The following is an 18,271-nucleotide window of genomic DNA, read 5'->3' on the forward strand; positions in this document are numbered from 1 at the left end:
CATTGAAGACCATTGAAGAGAAGAGAAGGAAGAAGAAGCTCATAAATAGGATTTGTCATTTCTTACTCTCTATTTCATTATGTACACCTTTAACTTTGATTTATTGTGTTTGAACATGTTAGGCTAAATTTCTCTTTGATTTGGGGATTAGGCTAGATGATTATTGTAATGGATTGATTATTTATGCTCAATATAAATCTTGTTTGTTCATTTGCACATTATCTTTTCAAACCCTTGATTTATTTCTTGTATGGATTGTTGGCCACATTCTATGCATTTCTAATTTGTACTTTGAATCGGGAGAGGATAATTGCAATAGATAAGGTGTTTGAAACATATCAATTCGATAACCGGGAGGTTGAGAGTTGGGTGAGAGTATGTCGATCTTTGTGTGCTTTTGGGAGTTATAGGTTAGAAGTTGACCGGGGACGGCAATTATGACCCGTAATCTACCGTTCTAGTCGTCCGGGAGGGGGCTAGAACTAGTTGGGAGATCACTCTAGATAATTAGGATTGTCAAGATTAATATTGAGCTATAATTGAAGTCTTTTGCTTAATTATCGATGCCTAGTCCCTAAATCGCCTTAATCATCTTATTTATCCACTTTGCTTATTTGATTTTTATTTGTCTTTGCACTTGTTAAGTATTTAGTTAGATAATCAAACCAATCACTCAATCGTTTAGTCTAAATAGTCGAGTAAAATGAATTAGGATAATCACTAGATTGAACTACTAATCCTTGTGGGATACGACCTTGCTTCCATATATTACAATTACCCGTATACTTGCGGCGTGGTGAAAATATTAGCGAACAAGTTTTTGGCGCCGTTGCCGGGGATTAGTTTAGTTTCTTTGCTTGTGATATTTTGCTTCATTGTGCTTAACTACTTTAGACATTTTACTTGCTTTAATTTTTGTTTTCTATTTTAAGATTGTGTTTTGACTTCTTGTTCTTGTTGGTTGATAGGTAGTGTATGAACACAAGATCTAAGGGTGCACCTCTTATACCTATAAACCTTGAGGTTGAAGCTTTTTGTCGACACAACAAAGCAAGAACAAGAAGAGATAGAGAGTTGGAGGAAGCTATGGCGGAAAATCACGACTTAATCCGTCAACTTCAAATGCAATTAGAAGCCATGCAAGGGAAAATCAATGAGCAAGAAGCTCTAAGAAATACACCTCCACCACCACCTATTAGCAATATGTTCCAACCCATTGTCCAACAAGGAGGAGTGAATGCCCCGAGAATCAACGCCACAAATTTTGAGCTCAAGCCGGCCCTCATAAATATGGTACAACAAAACCAATTCGCCGGTCTTTCCCAAGATGACCCGAATGGACATCTTGGAAACTTCTTGGAGATATGCGGCACCATCAAGATGAATGGAGTCCCGGAGGATGCCATTCGACTTCGACTCTTCCCCTTTTCGCTAAGGGGCATGGCCAAGACATGGTACCAATCTTTAGAGGGTGGTTCTATCACTACATGGGAGAACATGGCTCAAAAGTTTCTCAACAAGTTCTACCCTCCGGGTAGAACCATGAAGATGAAGAAGGACATAGTCCAATTTCACCAATTTGATGGAGAATCCTTCTACGAAGCTTGGGAGAGATTCAAAGAGATGCTAAGGAAGTGCCCTAACCATGGTTTAGATCAAAACACAATCATTTGTGTATTCTACACCGGGTGTAGTGGTGAGATGCAAAGAGACATGAATGCATCGGCCAATGGAGCATTGTTGGAGAAAAGCCACGCGGAGGCCGCTCACATCATAGAGAACTTGGCCACCAATTGCCATCAATTCCCAACGGAGAGGATCATCTTGAAGAAGGTGGCGGCTACAACAAGCTCGGATCCGATAGCTCTTTTGACGGCTCAATTGACCGCCATGAATAGCAAGATTGATGCTATATCAATGTCAAGGGTAGAGCCCGTGGTTGAAGAACAAACTAGCTTCGAGGATGTGAACTACATCAACAACAACAACAACCGAGGCTATGCGAACTTCCGGCCCCAACAACAAGGTGGCTACCAAGGGCAAGGGCAATACACTCAAGGATTCCAACCTAACCGCCACCCTAACCTCTCCTATAGCAATCCAAACAATTTCTTGCAACCACCGCCCGGATTTGCGGTGAGCCATGGCATGATCAAGGAAGAGAAGAAGCTCAACCTTGAAGAAATATTGATGAAGTTCATGACCACGACTCAAGCTCACATGACAAGAACGGATGAGAAGTTAGAGGCTCAAGCCAAGCAATTGAAAATGCTTGAGATACAAGTGGGACAAATTGCCGAGTCTATAAACAATCAACACCAACAAGGGCAATTCCCAAGCAACACAATCGTGAATCCCAAGGAGCATTGCAAGGCCATTGCTCTAAGGAGTGGGACAACATATGAAGAGCCCAAGATGCCCGACGAAGAAGATAGAAGTGGTGTTGTGGTTGAAGTTGGAGATGGCAACCCTTCCAAGGAACAAGGAGATAGAGGAAAGAAGAAGGAGGTGTACGTGGCTCCACCACCTTATTGCCCACCAATCCCTTTTCCTCAAAGACATCAAAAGAAGAATGTGGAGAATGAATTCTCCAAGTTTCTTGAGATTTTTCGAAAGGTGCACATCAACATTCCACTTATTGAAGCTTTGAAACAAATGCCCTCCTATGCAAAGTTCCTAAAGGAGGTCATATCAAACAAGAGGAAGATGGGAGAGAATGAGACGGTCAATCTAACCGAAGAATGTAGTGCCGTTCTCCAAAGAAAAATCCCCACCAAGATCAAGGACCCCGGGAGCTTCACAATCCCTTGTGATATTGGGAATGATCGTTTTGGGAAAGCTTTGTGTGATTTGGGAGCAAGTATAAATTTGATGCCGCTCTCAATCTTCAACAAGCTAGAGATTGGCACCATCAAGCCAACCACAATTGCCCTTCAAATGGCAGATCGTTCCGTTTCCTATCCAAAGGGGATAGTAGAAGATGTCCTAGTGAAAGTCAACAATTTCATTTTCCCGGTGGACTTTGTTGTTTTGGACATGGTGGAAGACAAAGATGTGCCTTTGATTCTGGGGCGCCCTTTCTTGGCAACGGGGAGAGCCCTCATTGATGTTGCTAAGGGCGAACTCACCCTTAGAGTGAATGACGAGAGTTTCACATTTTCAATCCACAAGGCTCTCAAGTACAAGGAGGAAGAAGAAAAGAGGGTTGGTGAATGCAAGATGATGCAAGTGATAGAGTCTTGCATCAACATGGAGGAGTACCACATCTACAACAATCCAATGGACACTTGCCTCCTAAACCCTCTATTTTCTTTTGTTGATAATGATGAGTTTAATGCTTCTAACTTATTTATTGAGGCTAATGAAATGAACTTTGTGCAGAAAATTTCACAAGGAGAGGCATGTTTCTTGGACTTGAGAAATGGAGAGCCGAAAGATGAAGGAGTGGAGAAGAAGACTCCCAGCTTGGAGTTAAAACCTCTCCCCGAACACTTGAAATACGCCTTCCTTGGTGAGGATGAGGCGTATCCGGTAATTGTATCATCCTACCTTTCTCCTCATGAGCTTGATCAATTGCTAAATGTTTTGAGGAAGTATAGGTCCGCTATAGGATGGTCAATTTCCGATTTAAAAGGGATTAGCCCATCCATTTGCATGCATAGGATTTTGATGGAAGATGATTTTAAACCTAGGAGGCAAGGCCAAAGACGGTTAAACCCTATTATGCAAGAAGTAGTAAGAAAAGAAGTTCTCAAATTGCTAGATGCGGGAATTATTTTGGCTATTTCGGATAGTGAGTGGGTTAGTCCCACTCAAGTTGTTGCTAAAAAGGGGGGGATAACCGTCATAAAAGATGAGCATAATGAGCTAATTGCAACTAGGTTAGTAAATGGATGGAGGATGTGTATTGACTATAGGATGTTGAACACAGCTACTCGAAAAGATCACTTTCCTGTTCCTTTTATTGACCAAATGCTTGATAGGTTGGCGGGGTATGAATTTTATTGTTTTCTTGATGGGTACTCCGGGTATAATCAAATCATGATTGCCCCGGAGGACCAAGAAAAGACCGCTTTCACTTGTCCTTATGGCATTTTTGCTTATAGACGCATTCCATTTGGTCTTTGCAATGCCCCCGCTACTTTTCAACGATGCATGATGGCCATTTTCCATGATTTAATTGAAAATGTAATGGAAGTTTTTATGGATGACTTTTCTATCTTTGGCAATTCTTTTGATCATTGTCTCCATAATCTATCTATTGTGTTGCAAAGGTGTGAGGAAACTAACCTTGTATTGAATTGGGAAAAATGTCATTTTATGGTTAGGGATGGAATTGTGCTTGGACACAAGGTCTCCAAAGCCGGATTGGAGGTGGATCGAGCAAAGATAGTGGCCATTGAGAAGCTTCCACCACCATCCAATGAGAAAGCCGTGAGAAGCTTCCTTGGACATGCCGGATTTTATCGAAGATTCATCCAAGATTTCTCAAAGATCACCAAACCCTTATGTCACCTTCTTGAAAAAGATGCAAAGTTCAACTTTGATGAAGATTGTTTGGTGGCCTTTGAGAAACTCAAAAAGGCTTTAGTGAGTGCTCCCATCTTGATCACACCGGATTGGTCACAACCGTTTGAGCTCATGTGTGACGCAAGCGACATCGCCGTCGGGGCCGTGTTGGGGCAAAAGAAAGACAAGCTATTTAGAGTCATCTACTACGCTAGTAGGACTCTAGATAAGGCTCAATCAAACTACACCGTCACTGAAAAGGAACTTTTGGCGGTTGTGTATGCCTTCGACAAATTCCGCTCCTACCTCATTGGCACAAAATCTATTGTTCACACCGACCATGCGGCCATCCGGTATTTATTTGAGAAGAAAGATGCCAAGCCGAGGTTGATAAGGTGGATCCTCCTCCTTCAAGAGTTTAATATTGAAATCCGAGATAGGAGAGGATGTGAAAATGTTGTGGCGGATCACCTTTCAAGACTTGAGAATCCCGTGGAAGGGGAAAATGCCGATGTGCCCATCAATGATAATTTTCCCGATGAGCAAATCTTGCAAGTCAAGACCCACACCCCATGGTATGCGGACTACGTCAACTATCTTGCATCCGGCATTCATCCACCACCCGAGTTGAATCGTTACCAAAGAAAAAAATTCTTTCATGATGTGAAATTCTTCTTATGGGATGAGCCGTTCTTGTATCGACGATGTGCCGACACCATCATCCGGCGGTGTGTACCCGAAGAGGAATGGGGAGCTATTATGAGGGAGTGTCATTCTTCCCCTAGTGGAGGGCACTTTGGCACCAACCGAACCGCTTTTAAGGTGCTTCAAAGTGGCTTCTATTGGCCAACTATTTTCAAGGATTGCCACTCATTTATTTTGAGTTGTGATCAATGCCAAAGAATGGGAGGAATATCAAAGAAGCACGAGATGCCCCTTAACAATGTGATTGAAGTTGAGCTCTTTGACGTATGGGGCATAGACTTTATGGGCCCATTCCCAATGTCTTTCGGCTTCCAATACATTTTGTTGGCCGTGGAGTATGTTTCAAGATGGGTGGAAGCAATTCCTACTCAAACCAATGACTCCAAAGTGGTGATCAAGTTCCTTCAAAAGAATATTTTGACAAGGCATGGAATTCCAAGGGCCTTGATAAGCGATGGAGGATCCCACTTTTGCAACAAGTGGATGGAAGGACTTCTCAAAAAGTACGGGGTGAAGCATAGAGTGACAACGGCTTATCATCCCCAAGCCAATGGTCAAACCGAGTTGGCAAACCGGGAGATTCAAACAAGTGCTAGAGAAGACGGTGAATGGGAGCCGGAAGGATTGGTCTCTCTTGCTTGATGACGCACTTTGGGCATATCGAACGGCGTACAAGACACCGCTTGGCATGTCACCATACCAACTTGTATACGGGAAGTCATGTCATCTCCCCGTAGAGTTAGAGCACAGGGCATATTGGGCGGTCAAGAAGCTCAATTTTGATTTCAAGAAGGCCGGCCAAGCTAGAGTCTTTCAACTCAATGAGTTGGATGAATTTCGAAGTGAGGCATTTGCAAGCTCAAGCCTCTACAAAGAGAGGACCAAGAGGTTTCATGATAGGATGATCCACAAACGGGAATTTGCACCCGGGGATGAGGTCCTTCTCTTCAATTCCCGCCTTTCACTCTTTCCGGGAAAACTCAAGTCCAAATGGTCGGGCCCATTCCTCATCAGCAAGGTCTCCCCCAATGGAGCTATTGAATTGAAGGGCAACGATGGACGCACTTTTGTGGTGAATGGCCAACGCATTAAGGCATACTTTCGAGCCGAGCCACGAGAGGAAGTGTCCGTCATCATTCTCGCCGAACCAAAGACATGACACCATCATGAAGACGTCGAGCTCACGACGTTAAACTAAGCGCTAGTTGGGAGGCACCCCAACAAGGTATCTTTAATTTTTGCAAGTTCAATAAACACACATATACATAGGTATTATATATTCATCTATGTATATTTTTTTATATGTGTGTGATTTCTTTTGTTTGTGAGTTTAATTCCCTTTATCTTAAAAAAAAAAAAAAAAAAAAAAAAAGAGAAAAACGCATAAAAATTGAATTTTTGAGAGGTGAGGACTCCCAGGGAGCCCGCGGTCACCACCCGCGGCCGCGGGGTGGGACCGCGGGCGAAACGCGCTGATCCAGGGATGTCCCGCGGTCACCACCCGCGGCCGCGGGCGGGACCGCGGGCCTCCTGGCCCCGCGTTGACTTGCGTTGACTCGGGTTTTTAACCCATTTTTCACCCTTCTTCCTCACTTTTCACTCTCATTTCACACCACCCACGAAATTACACACTCTTCCTCTCTACTTTCACTTCCAAATCCAACTACAAGGTATGTTTTACTTGCTCTCATTCCTTCATTTTTACATTCTAAGCATGATTTAGAAGATTTTTACCGATTATTTTGTGATATTTTGCATTCTACATGTTTATATGCAATTAGGGCTCAAAATTAGGATTTTTCCTACATTGTGCTACATTGTTGAATTGATGATTTTAATTGCTTCTATGCATGTCTAGGATAATGGGTCTTTCATTTATTCGCAATTTAATCGGTGAATTTATGCTTAATTGACATTCTTGCTTAAGAATTTGCTTGTGTTGGGTGTAGATAAATGTCTAAGTTTGGGGGGGAGATTTTGGTGATTGTGGGCTTAATATTGATGCTATGTGTTGTTGTGAGATGCATTGTGATAGTGTGATTTATTTATGTGCTTTTAGAATAAGAATTCGCCCGTTTCCCGGGCTAAATTGCTTAGTTAAGTTGATAGTTAAATTGTTTCTAGTATCTTATTGTTGTCATTGTTGTGTCAAATAAAGACTCACACTTGGTTTTGTAGGCACCTTTTGCTATGGCACCACGTGTAACAAAGGGCAAGGGAAAGGGGAAGGCCAGTACCTCCCGCGCCGATGAGGTGACTATCACTCGGCACACTCCTCAATTCTATGGGATTCGACTTCCTACTCCGGACTCCCGCGAACGTTGGGAGCAACTTTGTGCCATTCCTCACCGGCAATGCCGGTATATTTGCTCGGAAACTATCGAGGCCATGGGAATAGCCGAAGACATTTGGTCTTTGGCGGATAGAGGCGGATGGCGGCGAGTAATCACTGGGGGATGGTTAGCATACCGAGGGCTCACTCTTGAGTTCCTCTCCACATTCCAGCTCATCAAGTCCAACGGAGCTCCATCAAGAATCTCTTTCCAACTCGGGAATGAGCCCCGAGAGCTAACTATTGATGAGTTGGACGAGATTTTGGGTTGCCCCCAAGGAGGAGCATACGCCGGTGGGTTAGAGTTCAATCCCACCCGTATATGGGAACGATGTCACTTTCGAGGCGTGGAGGAGATTGCAGGCTATGACTCCCGGCGATCAAAGGCAGCGTCATTGCGCAACCCGGTTATCCGCCTTACCCAACGGGCCTTCGGGTTCACTTTCCTTGGTCGGGAGAACGTGGGCTTTTGTCGGTCGAATGAGCTCTTACTCATTCAAGGCGCCCTCACCAACATCTCCTTATCTCTTGGGTGTCTTTTGGCCGACCAATTCGAATCTCAAGCTCACACAAGAGGGGGCAAAATATGCATTGGAGGCATGATCACCCCTATAGTGACACATCTTGGGGTGGCTATTCAAGAAGACCCCATCTCCCGTGACATCCTCCTCGACCGACGTTGCCTAGTGCAACAACACTTTCTCGCCTCCGGGAGACGGCTTTTGTGGATCCTCAAGGGCGACAACGGCAATGTGTACTTTCCATTGCCCAATCCGGCCCTTACCACCATCATGGGCCCCGGGGAGGCCGCTAACCTAGGCATGCGTCAGCCCGCCCACTTTGCCGCCACCATTGCTCACCTCCAAGACGCAAATGCACAACAACAAGCCCCCGAGGGCGAGGAGGAAGAGCAAGCATTTGAACAAGGTGGTGAGATACCTCAACCACCCCCGGCGTATCCAGGAGAGGATGTCGGATTTGAGGATAGGATGATGGGCCGCTTTGACTCCTTCCAAGCCGCAAACATGGCCCGCTTTGATGCAATCCAAGAAGAGCAAAGAAGGCAATATGAAGCCTTTTTGCAATACCAAGATGATGAGCGGCGCCGCTATGAAGAGCACATGCGCCACTTCCATGCCTTCCATGGCCCCTTCCCGCCACCGTAGTCGTGCCCGTACCATTGTGAGTCCGAGCCAACTTATCCTTCTCTTTTCCTCCATCCTTATTTCCACTTTGTGTGAAATAAGTTTGGGGGGAGGGGGAAGATGGATTAGTTGTCTCGTTTATCTTGTGTTTTTGCATGTTGTGTTTTTGTTATGTTTTGGATAATTGAAAGACTTTTTGATGTTTTGATTTTTGTTGGGATAATTGTAACAAATTTTGTGAGGATGATTTGTTTGTTATTGGGCTTATGATATGATTGTGTTTTTGAAAAGAAATTGTTATGTATCACTTGTTGATTTTGCATGAAGAGTTTGAACGTGTGATGATGAGCTAAATGTTGCACCTCCAAGAACTTGAAAAAGAAATGAGCTTGTGAGAATTGAGCCTTTGATTGTCATACATTTACAATCTCATTTTGTTCTTGAGTGTAAATCATTTGAGCATGTGTGTTGATCTCTAGAACTTGCCATGAGTCCTCTCTTGAAAATAAAAGTAGATGTGTTGTTAATATTGAAGTGATTTAAGGCCATCTTTGTTAGCCACTTAACTCAAATTGTGTCCAAATTCTCATATGATCCTAGTTTACCCCTTTTGTGCCTTGTAGCCTTTCTTTGAATAACCAATAATAAAGGGGTAGAACCTAGAGTGTTGGTGGTTGCTTTGATGAAGAAAAGTTTGGGAAATGATTGAAAGTGCTTATCAAGCTTTGATTAAGTGAAAATCACTAGTCCCCTATGAGCTCAAAAAGAAAAAGAAATGAAAATGAATGTGAATAAAAGAGCATAAAGGGGAGTGATTTGCCTTTTTAATCATGGCCATGATAGATATCACTAAGGATGAAATACAGGGATTGTGGTTTATGTTTGATAAGAGAAATAGTGAAGTCGATTTGTTCATTATGATTATTTGATCGTGGGATGAGTCACTTTGCCTAAAAACTACTCACCTTACCAAAGAACCCTCATTACAACCCAAGGAAAGCCCTTTTTGATCTTTATTTATAACACATTGAAGTATAAAGAGTTAGGATAAATGGCAAGCTTATGGTAGACTGCATGCATTGTTTCAAGTTGAGTGCAAACACGTCCATTCTAAACACTTGAGAGTTGAGTGCACCATTGAAACATCCACCTTGTGAGGATTCAAGCTTGGAGGCTATAATGTTGAACTTACTATCACTTGTGACTTCTTGAAATGCATATCTACTTGTGATACACTAGTGAAATATTTTGAAAAAAATTGAAGCCCTTGAAATGACATCAATTCATGCTTACATGTTTGTTTACTTTTATCTCTTTCTTTTTGTCGTTTGGGGACAAACAACGCTTTAAGTTTGGGGGGTTGACAAACATGGATTTCATACCTCAATATCACACGAATTGTTGTCATTTTTCCCCATGAATTGATTGCATATATGTGTTTGTATCCCAATTTTGAGTATTTATGAAGTTTTGATTGCTTAGTATAGTTTTTGAGTATTTTCAGGGCAAATCAAGAGTTGATTGGAGAATTGTGAGAGCATAGGATTGAAGTACGTCTCGAGAGGAATCCATGAGCGTGAACGGCGCCCGAATCGGAGCTCGGACGAGGGAGAACGGGGCCGACAAAGTCAGCCGCGCACAGAGGCCGCGGCCGCGGTCACGCGTCGTGGGGAAGGTATCGCCCGCGGTCACCACCCGCGGCCGCGGGGTGGGACCGCGGGCTAAGTGCTCGAGTCCAGGGGTGTCCCGCGGTCACCACCCGCGACCGCGGTCTGGGACCGCGGGTCCCCCCACGGTCACCACCCGCGGCCGCGGGGCGGGACCGCGGGTTCCCTGAGTTTTGCCCACGTTTGAGCACCACGGGCGCGGGCCATGACCGCGGGAAAAGAGCGGAGTCGCGTTTTCCAGCCCTTAAACCCCATTTTCCCCCTTTTTTCTCTCATTATTCTTCTTCCCCATCACTCATCTTCCCCAACACTACACACACAAAACCCTAGCCTCCTTTAACACACCCATCTACCATTGAAGACCATTGAAGAGAAGAGAAGGAAGAAGAAGCTCATAAATAGGATTTGTCATTTCTTACTCTCTATTTCATTATGTACACCTTTAACTTTGATTTATTGTGTTTGAACATGTTAGGCTAAATTTCTCTTTGATTTGGGGATTAGGCTAGATGATTATTGTAATGGATTGATTATTTATGCTCAATATAAATCTTGTTTGTTCATTTGCACATTATCTTTTCAAACCCTTGATTTATTTCTTGTATGGATTGTTGGCCACATTCTATGCATTTCTAATTTGTACTTTGAATCGGGAGAGGATAATTGCAATAGATAAGGTGTTTGAAACATATCAATTCGATAACCGGGAGGTTGAGAGTTGGGTGAGAGTATGTCGATCTTTGTGTGCTTTTGGGAGTTATAGGTTAGAAGTTGACCGGGGACGGCAATTATGACCCGTAATCTACCGTTCTAGTCGTCCGGGAGGGGGCTAGAACTAGTTGGGAGATCACTCTAGATAATTAGGATTGTCAAGATTAATATTGAGCTATAATTGAAGTCTTTTGCTTAATTATCGATGCCTAGTCCCTAAATCGCCTTAATCATCTTATTTATCCACTTTGCTTATTTGATTTTTATTTGTCTTTGCACTTGTTAAGTATTTAGTTAGATAATCAAACCAATCACTCAATCGTTTAGTCTAAATAGTCGAGTAAAATGAATTAGGATAATCACTAGATTGAACTACTAATCCTTGTGGGATACGACCTTGCTTCCATATATTACAATTACCCGTATACTTGCGGCGTGGTGAAAATATTAGCGAACACTAAGGCCTAATCGTATTATAGAATATATATTATTATTGTTATTATTATTATTATTATTATTATTATTATTATTATTATTATTATTATTATTATTATAGTAGTAATGGACGAACAGAAATAAATAAAGTTTGCAGAAATGAAAAATATATTTTTCTTTCCTATATAAATAAAATGTATGGATTTATTTTATAAAAAATAAAAATAAAATTTTAATTATTTTGATAGACATAAAATGAGATTTTGTTTTAAAGTAATCAGTTTATAGAATTTGTGCCTTATTATGCAAACATGTAAATCAATGACCGGACTCGTTTATAATTTACATATACGTGCATGTCTCAATTCAAACTTAATTTAAAATTAATTTTATTGAAAATTAAGAATATAAATATTATATATATATATATATATATTCATACAATATAATATATTGCAACATATACATAAAATGTGTACGTTATTGAGAAATATAAAATTAATAACAAATATACATCTAATCACTAACATTCAATTAAAATAATTTATCGTATATAAATTATATTTTTTTTTCTTGTCAGACATGTAAATCTAATTTTTATTGAGATAAAATAAATAATAAAATTTATTAACTTAGATTATATGTATTGTTAATATTATATATATATATATATATATATATATATATACAATTAATTATATTTATTAAGATTAATGAATCTTTATATGGAATGTAATAATTAATAAATAATGAAGAATATATATGGTAAGTTTTTGAAATGGAGCAATTCTAAGCATGCCATGTAGGTTAAGGCTTAATCCTATTATATAATAGATAGTGTTTCTCCTTTATTAACTTACTTGTTGAACGATATGGGTGTGCATACGTTTTATGAATTTATTAATATAATTAAAAAGCACATATATTTTGTCATAATTTTAAAGTTTTTCGATATAAATATGGATATGATTTTCCTATGTCAATATATATACATATATTTAATAATTAAAATAACTTTAAATTTTAAAATATAATTTTTATAATATGTTAGGTCCGGAGGGTCTCGAATAGGTGTATGGGGGGGGGATACACCTATGGGCTATTTTTACAATTTCCTCTAAAAACAGAGGGATATCAAGAATGAGATCAAAACGAAACTTTACACGCAAACTATGACACATGTTGACTAAAAACAGTTTTGACCAAATAGGGTAGACGACTGATACTGAAAACTCTTCAGTAATGAGTTATCAGTTAAGTCACTGGAACTTAACTGATGCACGTAAGGGCTTCAGTCGAGTTTGCTAAAACAGAGATGATATAAGTCTTCCTGACTATCAGAGGATAGATCAGTCAGATTGATATCACACGCAGCGGAAATAAACTTGTTTCGTAATAGCCTCGGTTGATCACGTTGTTTGTCTTAGGTTTCTCTTTGCAGTTATTCAGTATTCAGTTTATCAACAGTAAGAACACAGATAAGAATGTAAAGACTGAAAGCTGTAAATAACACAGAGAGTTTTACGTGGTTCGGAAAACACTTTCCTACATCCACGGTCGGTTGATCAGACCAACAATCCACTCCGCAAGTGCTTAACTGGTGCACTGCAAACCGAACCGTGTGCTTGCCGGGTGCACTAAACCGTTTCACTGAAGAGACCTTACTTCAGTACCCACGCTTCACTCGCGTCGGATTTCTCACTCCTAACACGACCTTGCACTAGGATCTCACGGAGTCAGAGTACCTTCCTGAACTCCTTTTCACTCAAACACTCGGTTTCTTTCTCACGAAAGGAGGTTTGAAAAACTTGCCAACTAGACTTCAAAGAACAAGTTCTTTGGAGCAAGTTTTGACCTGGGCTTCTGGGTAAACAGATATATGCCTAAGGTCAAATAGAATGTGTGTAATCAGTAGTGACTGATTTTGGCTTTGGAATTCTCTTCTTCGATTCAAGCTTTGGGGAGATTAAGCTTTGGGCTGAGTAGTAATTTCGGCAGAGCTTCAGCTAAGGTCGTTGAATCGGTGAAGATTGAAGTTGATCCTCGAGCGCTATTTATTGGAGAGGTCTTGAATAAATCCGTTGGCGGAGAACGTCTTCAAGATTTCTTCCGTTGGATAGCATTTTGAATTTGGGCTGAGGCTTCAATCTTCGAGGTTCCTTGTTTGGTGGAAACGGCTCTCTTGAAAGACAGGAGACGTGACGTCTCTGATAAAGTAGCCACCAAATAGGAATGACCTCTGCAGAGATGGATGATCCTGAGATCTCTGCATTTAATGCGGCTGTACTGTGTAAGCACGTGGCTTCCTTTGAACGTTGGAAGTTCAGTCCGAGGAAGAATGTTTAACCGATACTTGACTTTAGTATCAGTGTGCTGAGTCCTCGAAGCACGCATTAAGTAATCAGTTCTGAACTGATTCTTCAACTGATACTTCAGTTGGTATCTTCAGTCCTTCAGTCTTCAGAACTGCTAACTAAACTAGAAATGAACTCTAACACTTGAGTTCAAAACAGTTCTAGTCTATTAAAAATTAAACCTAAGAATTTTGGTATCATCAAAATTAAACCTGATATTCCATGGGGTTCCCAACATAATATGGAAATTTATAAAAACACAAACTTTTGTAATAATAATAATAATAATGTTGAATCGGATTTAAATCTCAACATCAAATTTGTAAACAACGATATGAATTGACCACAATTGAATAAGAACAATTAAGAATTGTATAGAGAAGATAGAAAAAATGTAGAGAGAGAAAGTGTTTTTTATTCTCATATGATGAGTAATGAATAATATCTGGTTAGTTTTATACATAAAAGTGCGCGCTATTTATAGGTTACAAAGTAAACCTAACTTGAAGGCTCATGAATTGAGGCAATTGGGCCCAAGTCTCGCTACAAGGATTTTTTACTTGGGGTGAATTGTCGACATTGGCGAAGTTGAAATCTAAAATTGGCAAGGGCTGATCGCCAAAGCTGATGATAAGCGGGGATGTTCGCCAAAGTTGGCAACCTGCCAAAGTAGGCGTTCTGCAAGTCAGTCACGGATGACATTCAGCGGAGTTGACTCATCACATGTGCCATAGGGCCCGTCAAGGGTGACACTCGACTAAGTTGACTTGTCAATAGTGGCACTCGACTGCGCTGACTTGTCAAGGACGATACTCAGCGGAGCTAACCCGTCAAGGGTGACACTTAATTGAGCTGACTTATCATGGGTGACACTAAGCAGAGCTTATCCGTCAAGAGTGGCTCTAGGTGGAGCTGATTCGCCAAGGGTGGCGCTCGACATAACCGACAATAAGCCGAGTTACCCAGCAAGGCTGACGATTGACCTAGTGTCAAGGTTGAAGTAGAGCTAAGCTCTAAGGTCAACGAATATGCATGAAACTCTTCTTTTGTCTTATTATTTTGTCTTTTAACTTAATGCTATAAACATTGACTTTCTTCTTTGATAGTTTCCTTCTACCATATTTGACTCTTTGCTTTTATTTATATTTTTTTATCTGATAGACTTGACCAAAAGAAGTGAGCATCATATCGTCCACATCAAATAATAATAATAATAATAATAATAATAATAATAATAATAATAATAATAATAATAGTAGATATTCTCGATTTTATTATTTGATTCTTGTTTGAATCATTAGTTTTTGTCGTCGCAAGTGACGTTTGCTAAGTCATACACAATCACTACAATAAAATTGTTTAACAGTGATATTAAAAGAAATGTCATAATATTTGTTACATTTTTTTGTGAAATAAAATTTTGTTACACGCATGCCTCTATAAGTTTTTATTACATATAAAGTTGTAAGTAAACTTTGTTACTTGTAAAAATTGATACCCCTCAAATGTCACTAAATTTTAGAATATACTTTTATTTTTGTGACATGTACGGTAGTTTCCCATCACAAAAATTCATAATTTTATTTAGTGATATTTTTTAAATTGATAATTTTTCAAAAATTATGTAGTATTAAGTTAGATATTACTACTACAAAAAAAATCTATAAAGGATGTGATATTATCTAGATTGAGATGCTACTATTGAAACATTTTGTTGTATTAAGTCAAATATTTCTACAAAAAAATTTCTATAAATGATCTTTGTCTAAATTTTGACCATGGAGCTTGTTTATATACAAATAATGAAATAAATAAATAAAAAGACAGAGTCTGACACGCACATACATGTTGCGACGGTAGCAGCCCGAGTCAAACCTCTCTCCAAGCAAGGCCCGACCACTCAATCAAACGACCAAAAAAAAAGAAGCTAACTCTTATTTATTTGAAGTGTATTGTACATAAAAAAAAAAAAAAAAAAAAATGAAATTAGAGATAAGTCCAATTAAGTGCTATAATTAGATGATAAAATATTTTAAGCACATACCTAAAAATGAAATACCCTAAGTAGCCCTGAAGCCTAGCTATGTTACAAATGAAAAGGAGAAAATTTCTTGGAGAGGGGCAAACAAAAATGGTACTAGAAGATCACGTTTCACAATGCCCTCCATTTCCAGATTCATTATATTTTTTGACTCCGCATACACCGCCTATTATTTAGTACAGTACTACTTCTACGTCCACAACCCTCCTTCCTCTCTCTCTCTCTCTCTCTCTCTCTCTAAACTAATCACTTTACATGCATATGAAAACCCATGATTTGCTTACATTGCAAGTACTAAAATAGGTTCAAAAGTTGGAAGATTCAGAGGAGAAAAAGGGTTACGTATAATAAGGTTCTATTCTATGAATGAAGGTGAGATAAGGAGAGAATTTTCCAAGTGATTTTAGATATATATTTTAGTTTGGTTGTACTACCACTACACTAGTAGCTAGACTGTCAGTATAAACGATCGATCTCACCATTTTTACCTATTTATACGACTTTGATTTCTTCCTCTCCCGGCCTAATATAACCCACACTCTCTCTCTAAAAATGACACTTCCTACTAGAGCTGACAGAAGATTGGATCCCACTTCAAGAATTGCTCTTCTCTCTCTTGGCTTCCTCTTGATTCTTTCCCAAGTTTGTTCGTTATCGTCTGCCGGGAGGACCCACGCCGCCGCCGCCGCCGCCGCCTCGTCTCCGCCCAGGGTTTTCAACACGCCGCCGCGCCTCGCCGGTCCGCCCAGACCGGAGTTTTATGAGGACGAGAAGAGATTGGTGCACACTGGCCCAAACCCACTTCATAACTAGGTGACAAAATTGCATGAGCCTTTGCTACTATGGATTCTAATTCTAATGCCTATTTTTAGATTTCTGCTAGAGGAAAGTTTGTGTAAGTTTATTCCACTATTAGCCTCCTCATTTTTTTTTTTCTGAATTAGAATTTATGGTAGCATAGCAAGACTGTTCTTGGGCAGTAGAGAGAGCAGGAAAAAAAAACAACTTAGGATTCTTGGTTGCTAATAGTTTTTCATCTCATATTCCAATAACTGTCATCATATTAGAATACGAGATGAAATGATATTTGCAGCATCAAGTCTCTTACTTTAGGATATATTTTTTATTAAAACTATTGTTGTATGTACCTTCTGTTAAGACACTACTGTTGTTGTATTAATTGCTGTAGTTACTGTTATGCATCTACCCATTCTTTTTTGTAGTATTAAATTCTTTGCTAGCTGGAATTCTCGGCAAGAAAAAATGGGGCACACTGACCAAATTCAGCAGAAATTTGCAGTGTTAAGACGCTGCAATATTCACTAATGAGGCTATAATAACTTTCTGACCAAATTCTTGAATTTTAGGGGACAGATTTGATATTTCACCAGCACAGTGAGGTTAATTTATACTGTAAAAGTTTCTTGAATTCTGTATGTCTATTGAATCTAGGGTCTATCTAGCTAGGCTATCTATCTTTTTTTTTCAAGGTGTTTCAGACAAGTGCTCTAAATGGCAAAGAAAATTATAGAAAATATGGCAAAAAATTTACAAACCGGCTATGTTTGTGCATGAGACTAGGCCTTACTTTTTAAACAGCTAGGTCAATGTATATATACTTTTATAATAGTTGCTTAAATAATAAAATGAATGATTTTTTTTCATCATTGTTCACTGATTACACCTCTGGGCTTCTTCCTCATCAATTTGTTTTCTAACCAAAATTGAAGGGATGGTGAGCCAAAGATTTCATATTTTTGAATAAATATTCAATATATACTCCATGTCACTCAGTGAAAGGAGATTTTTAATTTGCATTATCATAGTTGCGGACATGCATTTTTAAGTAAATGGAAGTAGATTTGGATATTTAAAATAATACTTATTAGCTAATTTGGTACTTTATAATTTTAGATAATTAATTTGGTACTTTAATGGGCATTTTTATCCTCAAAATTCAAAATAAGAATTTCTCTAATCTCACATTTTTAATGGGATATGAATCAAACAAAAACTAGTTCAAATGATTGAAATAGATACTTAAAAATTTCAATCTATCTAAGTAAATAATGGATTAATCTTAGTACTTTATCTATCAAACTTCAAAAATAAATACTTCTAAAAGTATAATACAAAAGGCACCCACATCAGGCTGGCTCATCCACCGACTCGAGTCAGCCTCGCCAATGAGCCAACCGATGTAGCAGGGGGTGACTCGAGCGTCGGCACGATCATATGAGTCAAGCGCATGAGGGGGAATTTCGAGCGAATGTGAACATGCGTCCATTTAAAAAAAAATGAAAAATCACCAAACAGTTCAGGATGACTAATTTAATTTTTCTTTTTATCTTTTTTTTCCCCATATTTCATCT

General features: G+C 39.6%; 1 non-coding gene across 1 annotated transcript; it reads right to left on the minus strand.

The window, feature by feature from the left end:
- Positions 1–1,545: 1,545 nt before the first annotated feature.
- Positions 1,546–1,652, minus strand: LOC130996339 (small nucleolar RNA R71). The gene has a single exon (XR_009092522.1). It is a non-coding gene; the product is annotated as a small nucleolar RNA R71 (small nucleolar RNA).
- Positions 1,653–18,271: the final 16,619 nt, after the last annotated feature.

This window comes from Salvia miltiorrhiza, chromosome 7 (assembly GCF_028751815.1).
Source record: "Salvia miltiorrhiza cultivar Shanhuang (shh) chromosome 7, IMPLAD_Smil_shh, whole genome shotgun sequence".
NCBI lineage: Eukaryota > Viridiplantae > Streptophyta > Magnoliopsida > Lamiales > Lamiaceae > Salvia > Salvia miltiorrhiza.